The sequence below is a fragment of the Numida meleagris genome, chromosome 6 (genome assembly GCF_002078875.1).
Source record: "Numida meleagris isolate 19003 breed g44 Domestic line chromosome 6, NumMel1.0, whole genome shotgun sequence".
NCBI classification, from domain to species: Eukaryota; Metazoa; Chordata; class Aves; order Galliformes; family Numididae; genus Numida; species Numida meleagris.
This window is the reverse complement of record NC_034414.1, coordinates 46,870,610-46,879,212: the sequence shown is the minus strand read 5'-3', so window position 1 is coordinate 46,879,212 and position 8,603 is coordinate 46,870,610.

Genomic DNA, 8,603 nt, shown 5'->3' with positions numbered 1-8,603 from the left:
ATGTGTAAGAATAGTAAAATAAGGGCAGACCTGTATCTACCCTTTTCTCACGCCATTAGGACAAGGGGAGGAGATCACTACAGCAGATCTTCTTGCATACAGCAGTCACAGTAGTTGGAAACCATTAGTCTTCAAGGAATTAGATGCTACCAGAGAAATACATCAAAAACCACAAATTAGCAGAGGGAGACTTTGTTCTTAAATTAGTCTATGGGATGAAATGGAGAGGTAAGTTCCTGTTGTATATTTCCACATATTATTTTAAAAATTGTAGAAAGCTTGTTTCCCATCAAAATCTCTTTGACTTTTCCGCCATTGCTGTTTTAGAGTCCTTGTTTTGCAGGACCTTTTCCTGTGCTTCATGTTGCCATTCTTGTCCTCTTGTTCCTCTGCAAAAGCCTCAGAGCAAAGGAGTTCAGCAACAGCTCCAAATTTTGTGGATTTTGTAAAGGTCAAGAAAAAGAGAAGACTTTCATTAGAATTCTTACTAACATGCATTATAACATAAAATAAATGATATTTGCACAGCAAATGTCAACTAAAAGATAATGTTTATGCTTTCTCCCTTCCTCCAAGGAACATGCATTTGTTTATATAGTCTTCAGGTTGCATTCACTATGTATTAGGATTTCATGATCTCTTCTGACTGATTGCTCTTTCAGTTTGAGTCAGCGGATGTGACCTTAGGATGACATTTGCTGAGAGGTGGTGTCTGCGATAGCTGAGCTTCCAAAGCTCACTGGCTGGGCAGTTTCTAGGCCGAGCCATCAGATATCTCAAATGGGGCTTGGGGCCCTAATATGGCATGTTCCCCTTGGTGATCATATCGTGTTTCCAGAGAACTGATGGCTCCATTTTTATTTTCTGAGAGTTTAAAGCTTTCTGTAAAGAGGCAGTTGTACACTGTGCAAAATTCCACCCTGACTTACAGGTGAGAATCAAGAGCCATTGGAGTGTGTTAAATCCCTCCTGAAAAGGCAATTATGTTCTTAGTAGAGTGAACTCAGTGCACCTACACCTTTGCAACAGTGAAATATTGAGGCAGCGGAGTCTGCAAGGAATATTATATATTGTATTCCCTATCCCAGGGCATGTGTGGCACTCTGCACCTTTTCCCATACAAGTGCCTCTGACTCCTTGTCTCTTTCAGGGTACTGTGGCCAAAGCAATCATTAGTTCTTGCAAAGGAAATTGAAACTGTCTTCCCCTGTGGGAGTTTCTGTCTTCTTGTTATTTGAACATAGGTTGTATAGCAGGAGGTATGGGGGAGTTGCTTTTGCTTCTGGCATTTCCATTTAATCTCTGGGAGTGTCTGATGGAAGCACAGCATGGCAACATTGAATGAAAAGCAAAGCTCTGCTTACTGGAATATGATTATGAAAGATATGGCAGTGTGTACCCTAAGTCTGTACTCACAGTGAAATATACCACCCAAAATATCTCACTGCCTTTCTACAGTGAAAAAGCTCGGAAAAGTTATCAAGGGCAAGGAAAGGTCTCAGGGCACCTAGCACATGTATCAGTATGCTGTTCTTTACGCCGTTCTTTGGCAAAGTATTGTGGGGACTGCTTTGCTTTAAACACAAGAAAATAATGTCAGCAGGAGCCTAATTGGATAGCTGCTATGCAACTGCATAATGCAGGAGGTCTCCTTGTCTGGCTCATATTGCACCTCATATCTGTGTGTATTCCGCAGTTACTACTTCCACATGCTCAAAACTTTATGTATGAATGATAGGCAGATACAGAATGGTTATCTACTGGAACAATGCCTTCTGCCCAGGTATTCTTACTGTCACAACTAGACAATATTTTCTTGGTCTCAGAGCAGACATCCATGAGCCAAGTGTTTGGGCACAGCAGAGTTGGTCATTGACGGGAGTTACAGGCTCAGGATGAAAATAATTAGCTCCGACATCCGTTCTCACCTGCATTTCTTCAGGTGATGCCAAATGTGTTGCCAGCTTTGCACACAGAATGACTCTGTAACAAGATTGTTGGTCTCCTAGGATGGACAAACGAACTTTGTTTTTTCACCAACTTTAGTTGCTTAATTCATTTATGCTTTATTACAAAGCAGCTCTTAGAAGAACTGAAGGGTTACTTAGGTCGACTAATGGAGGAAGGGGCTCTGAAAAAATCCAAAAATAAAGCATGCTAAATGTACTTTCCTAACCTGATTTCTGCTGGCTATTTTTAGGAAACACAAAGAATAAAGAGAACCTTGTTCATTTAGCCATCTTCTATTTTTATGTGGTTGTTCTTTGTCTTCTCTCAGATTGAACTCTTTTTTATTGCTCCCTGTTTGTGAGACCCCAGATGACTCCCCCGTCAGTATGAGTTCGCTATTTCCACCATTTTCTATTTAAAGAGAAAGCAAACAGAGCTAATATGCAGTGTCTGAGTTTGAAGTCTGTCCCAGAAAATTGCATGATTTTATGTGTTTATTTTTGCAGGTGATGTTTTGTTATCTCTTGGAATGTCTTGGGGTTAAGCTGAAAATGCAGATTCGTAACTGAGTGAGTTAATATTTCCCAGCGGAAATATTAACAAATCTGATGCAACACTAATAAATCATAATGATTGTTATTATGCTTTGAATGCGTTGTAATAAAGACACAATATTGTTTTATTGGAAAAAATATCAACTTCCAAATGTATGATTTCATGACTGTATAGTAATATTTCTGTAGCAATATTTCAAACTTTTATGAGATCTTCCTCTGAGGATACTGAAGTATTTCACAGGTGAATTTAATCAGTAGTGATTAAATAAAGTCCTATTTGTCAATCTCTATCCATATAAGCAGTTTAGTTGGCTTCCTCTTTGTGAGAATTTCTGGACTCATTTCTGAGGTTAATATGTTTGACTATTTCCACTCCAGTAATGCATATGAGACTCAGAGGACTTAAATGATTTACTAAAGACAAAACAGGTAGTTAATGGTATGTGAAAATAGAACTTCTGAAGCAGAGTCCTGTGATTTTACTGGAAAAGAGTGCAGCAGCATTCATAGGTGCTCCAAATACATCAAATCCCTGTTGCCCACAGTGCTGCATTCCTCCAGCAATAGGCACTTTACTGCTGCCTGATCTGTCCAGACTTATGCACTGAGTGAGAGATACATGCAAGCAGCTCCTGCATGGTGTTCCTCCGTGCTGGAGCTTCTGTCCCACTTGTCAGCTAGATCTGGCAGTCCTGATCCATGACCTACCAGCCTCTGGCTTTTGGCTTGCTGAAACATGGAGTGCGGAAGAGGCTACAGCCCTGTTCCTTGCTTGGCAGGTCACCCAGCTGTGGCACTTGCCACTTCATGTCCTGCATGTCTCTCTGCACATAGACAAATACCTGATGTTCCCCACAGCTTGAAGGGTCTGATCTGGTTAAAGCTGAAGAAAAGCAAGGCATGGACCACAATTTCTGGTGAAATAATCATCATTTCTTATTTGTTCCAGGACTCAGAGTATGCTTTACACAGATTCTGTGAAAGAAGTGTGCACTGGATGTTACAAAGAAATCCAGGAGCATGAGAGAGGGAATTGCAGAGCGCTAGGTGTGAATGCAGAACTACCTGGAGTGTTCATAGCTGCTGAGACCTTGAGGCACAGCGTCTTTTTTTCTAATCAAACAGCCCATACTGGAAGACTCAGACTCCCATGCCTTTGCCAGGTGTGAATCTACAGTGAAGTATCAGCATTTTTCCTTGAGTTCAGTGAGTCATCATGCAGGCCATAGGAGTGCCAAGGGTGTGGATCTGATGAGAGCTTGCCAAAAGGCAAGCAGAAGGGTTAAATCTGGTAGATATTCAATCTTGGTTTTAAGCCAAGACAATCTTAAAGTAATATCAGGAAAAAAAGTGCTGGATTTTGTTAAAAAGTCGTAGAGGGTTGGCTGGCATGCTGTCAGGGTGTAGGAGTTCCACACTCTCTTGGTGTCATCATCCATGACTACTTTGTCTACCATGGTAACTGCTGAATGTTCTTAACTTTGGATAAAGCAATTGCCTAGCACTGGAGATGAGGGGCAGACCATTTTGTGGGCAGCAGAGAAAGGGAACATGTCACGTAATGGCCATCATCTTGTGCTGGAGTGTGTCAGATTAAAGAGTGGCAGAGAGAAGAAACGATGCTGGTCCTGAAAGGCCTTAAATGCAAAAAGAGTGACTTGGAAGGGATCCCATAGGAGCAAATGATGTGGTCTTGCTAAGCTGGTTCCCTTCCAGATTGCTCTTGCTAAGCCATGGATGGGGTTGTTTACACAGTGATGGGGTGAGTACAGCTGAGGCTTAGAAAGGTATTCTGAAAGGAAACAAAACCTGTTGTGATCTAGGCTTTGTTTTCTTTATATGCAATGTTTTGCCACAGGAATTAGCAAACTAGGAGCACAACTAAAAAGAATAGATATCGTTCTGATTCTGTATTATCCTGTGTTGCACTTCATTCACAGTACTATCTGGACAAAGTAACTATCCCAAATTGAGGATCATCCTCATGTTCCAGCTAATCCAACAGTGTCAGCTCTCCTGTATGTGCCTGACAGTTTCCTTGGGCAAAGGTTACCTCTTCCATGGATAGTTTGCCTTATATAGGTCTGGGGACAATGGCTACCATTTCACAATTACAACCTCAAGCACTCTGACAGAGGGTCGTCTTCCACCTTTAAGTGTTTTGAGAGCAGTCCTATTCCAGTAATAAGCTCTTATAAATACTTCTAGGAGCAAGTTCACAGCTGTATTGTCATCTCTGGAATTCTGAATTCTTGAACTTGTAACCATAAAAATACATGAGCCACTGTAAACATTAGTAAATATCCACAGTACTGTTTGTCTCATTCATTTAACAAGAAGCAGCTAAAGCGAAAGTAAATTGAACTTCCTTTTCTCCAAGTAAATAAAATTCTGCAGGACAATATATTTTTCCTCAAAATTATATGGAAATTTCTTTTTTTTCTTTAGGTTCCAGAAACATGTCCATATATGGTCTGCTTGTCAGGGACAATAAATAATGATGTAATAGAAAGGTCAGCTTTGTGTCATTTAGCTACAGGATGCTTGATGAAGTGAAGTTCCTCACATTAATGCAACAAAGAAGAACTTTATAATGGGTAAAAGTTTCTGCAGTGCATCTTCAAGCAGGAAATCTGAGATTCAGAACAACTTATATTTTGGCTTGTATTCGCTGATCATGGGGTGATCCAGAAATAAACTCCAGGCTTCAAAGCGAGAGTGTTTCAAAGCTGTCCTGCAGTTGATCGAAACATCCAGGCAAAGCAGGGAGATGAATACCAACAGGGATTTTCTGAATTAAGACTTTATCAAGAAGATAACTCACTTCAACAGTATCATTACTCTTTTATTTCAGAACAAAAAGGTAACACAAATATGCATGTTTTGAATTTACTTAGCATTTTCAATGTCAGTTTGCCATGTCTATGCAAATACTTCTTCCTATAGCAGTTTGTACTGTTCGTAATCGAACACCCCAACAAAGTCTTGTGAGTTTGTCATTTCTTTTTGTGGTTTTTTTTTGTGCTGTTGTTTTGATTTGGACTTTTTTCTTGTTGTTCTTTCCACACAAACTATAAAACTCAGTTTTGTTTAGCAGAGCTGTAGCACTGTCATTTCCTCATTTTTCTTCTACTTGTTGGTGATGCTTTTATCTTTGTCCCCTAGAATATCTTGCCCAGAAATAATTGTTGTTGTCGTAATTACATTGTAAGGTATTATAGTATGCAAGGCACAGTGAAGGAAAAAGATGACATCAGCAAATTATTCCTTTCAGTTATAAATTTCTGGTTGGTACAAAACAAAGTTAATACTGCAGTGATTACTGTGTGAATTAATGTTTTCTGAGTAGAAATAAAAGCATGCAGGTGTATTCATTTCCAGTAAAGAATTTGCAAAGAATCACAACTTGATGGCATCATAACACATGCCAGAATGATAGGTGACCTGTTTTGACAGCTGGGGCCGAACGAGGGACTTGTTTGCTCAGAGGATTCCTTCGGGATGCCTGGCTTTGCTCTCCAGCACAGAGCTGTAACTTGACCGGTTTTCATAAGCTGTCGTTACAAAATGTTTTTGCCTGTTACCACAGCTGGATAGCATGAGGTGTTGTTCTCCTAGTGCCCCAGCTCTGACAGATATGATAGGCACTGAAAATGTGTCTGTTTTTGAAACATCATTTGTCTTCTAGCAGTAGTTAACAAATATACTTCAAAAATTACAGAGATTTGTCTGGAAACTGTCCTAAAATGAAGCAAAATCATAAACGCTTTAAGCGCTGTAAATTGGTCTAGTTCCCATTGTCAGCAGAGGATCTGGCCTGAAAGATGGAGCAGTAAGGGCTGAAGTGTAGGGCTGGTTTTCTGGAAAGGCTTCCAGCTGTGCTCACCTTCCCTTTGTGTACTCCTGCTGTTTCCAGAAGTAAAGGCAAACACAGAGAGTGGTATCCACAGAACCTGGGGCTCAATCACACCTTGCAAAAGGCAGAACAAGAAAACTGCTCCTCTTCTCTCCCTTTTGCAGCCTCTCAAAGTCTTGATTTTGTTTTTAGAGATGTAGTTTATCATGTCCTGTACTTTATATGCTGGTGTTCTGTATAGAGTTACAAGTTGACTGGGGTAAATGAAGAGCAAAGGTAGGCAGAGTCCCTGGCTCTACTCCCTAATGACCTTGTTACTCACCTGCTCCCATCCTATGAAAGCAAGAAGCAATTCTGCTAATTCTACTGCCTGGGGTCTACTGAAGGTTTTAAGCTCAAGGAGGGAAGGTTTAGATTGGATGTCAGGGGGAAGTTCTTCACAAAGAGAGTGGCGAGGTGCTGGAACAGGCTGCCCAGAGAGGCTGTGGATGCTCCATCCCTGGAGATGTTCAAGACCAGGTTGGATGGGGCCCTGGGCAACCTGGTCTAATACCAGATCTGGAGGTTGGTGGCTCCCCCTGCGGCAGGGGAGCTGGAACTTGATGATCCTTGGGGTCCCTTCCAACTCAAGCCATTCTAAGATTCTATGAAGGAGAACAGGCAACCTTGCTAAGCTTTTCTCTAAGGAAATGATATCTACGGGGATCAGTTGTTACAGATGCTAATAGTTTCAAACAGTGCAGTCCTGCATGTTCAAAGCCAGCTGTAAACCTTGTTGTTTATTTATATTGCATCAGAGATCAGAGGTCCACTCTCCCAAACACTGGATGTTGACAGAGCCTGCAGTACAAATATAACAGCACTCTAATTGTGTTTGTCTGTGGCTTTTACCACAAGGTGAGTGGCTGCAGTAGTCAACCCATGAGCAGCACCTCTGGTTTCAGAGCCAGGTACAGCTGCTCATGATGCTGGGCAGAGCATGGCTGCCCAGCACCTCCCTGCTGAGCCCACTGCTAGGCCTTACCTGCACATACAGTTTCTCAGTATGAAACAGGCCTGAGTGCTATACTTAATTAAACTCACTGAAGCCAGGAGAACAAAGTTACAAATCAGGTGGGGCTGTTGTTTGTGTCAGGAGAACAGGGTCAGGCCTGAGGTGGAGATAATGATGAATTTAGATCCAGAAGGTCTTGTCAGACTGAGATATTAAATGGTTGCACAGGCAGTAATATCCTGTGATGTGTCTCTAACAAGGGAGATCACTAATGAGGCAATTCAGACCTGAAGGCAAAGTGTTAATTACTAACACAGGCACTACAACCACAGCTTTAAAAATGAGGTTCTGCTCTTGAAGTACAAGTGATGCAATGTGCTACTCACGTGTGAAGACAGGCTCTTGGGCTACCAGAGGAATGCAGGGGACAGCCCGACATGAAATCCTCCCACAAAAACCTGGGCTAGAGAAAACAGTTAACCAAGTATTTAATTTCTAGATCCAGTTCCAATATTCTAAATTTACAATAGGCAGCATGGAAGGAAGCAAATAGATCCAAGATGAATTTAGGAAGACTGCTTTGACCATACCTTGCTTAACTGAATTCGTTCAACCATTTGTAGCAAGAAAGATTAATCTTTTTTCACACTTTTGGTACTACAGGTGGAAAACACCTGTAGCTCATTAGCCTTATGGGCTTTTGTAAGGTGGTAGTTGGTGGTTCATTGCTGCCTAACTGGGCAGGGTTGCATGAGGTGACTGTGCCCAGCCCCGGGGGAAAAGAAGGTACACACATGGGTGGTTGCCACAGCTCTCCTGGATCACAGCAGCTCCTAACAGAAGTTAACTCGCATCACAGTTCTGAGGCTTCACAGCCACCCACTTAAGCATCTCTACAGAGAATGGCTTCAAGTCCAGCTTGAACTGGTAGGGATTAGGGTGGCCAAGGATGTCCTTGGCTGTCTGGATGGGCCTGAAAGCTCCTGTGGCCCTTATGCATGACCCTGACACCCACACCAGGGCTGTGTCTGTCAGATGAGCAGCACTGAAAGTTTTCTCTATTTTGAGCCCCACAACATTCTGTCTACAGGATGAGTCAGTAGTGGGAGCTGCTGCCAGCACTGTTGTTTCTGCACTCCATGGGACTCCTGTCAAAATATTTAGACTAGTGAGGATCACCAACACATAGGGGAGTTTCTCCCTTTCCTCTATGAGTAGATGGGTCCCAGTTAACCTGTACAAGAGT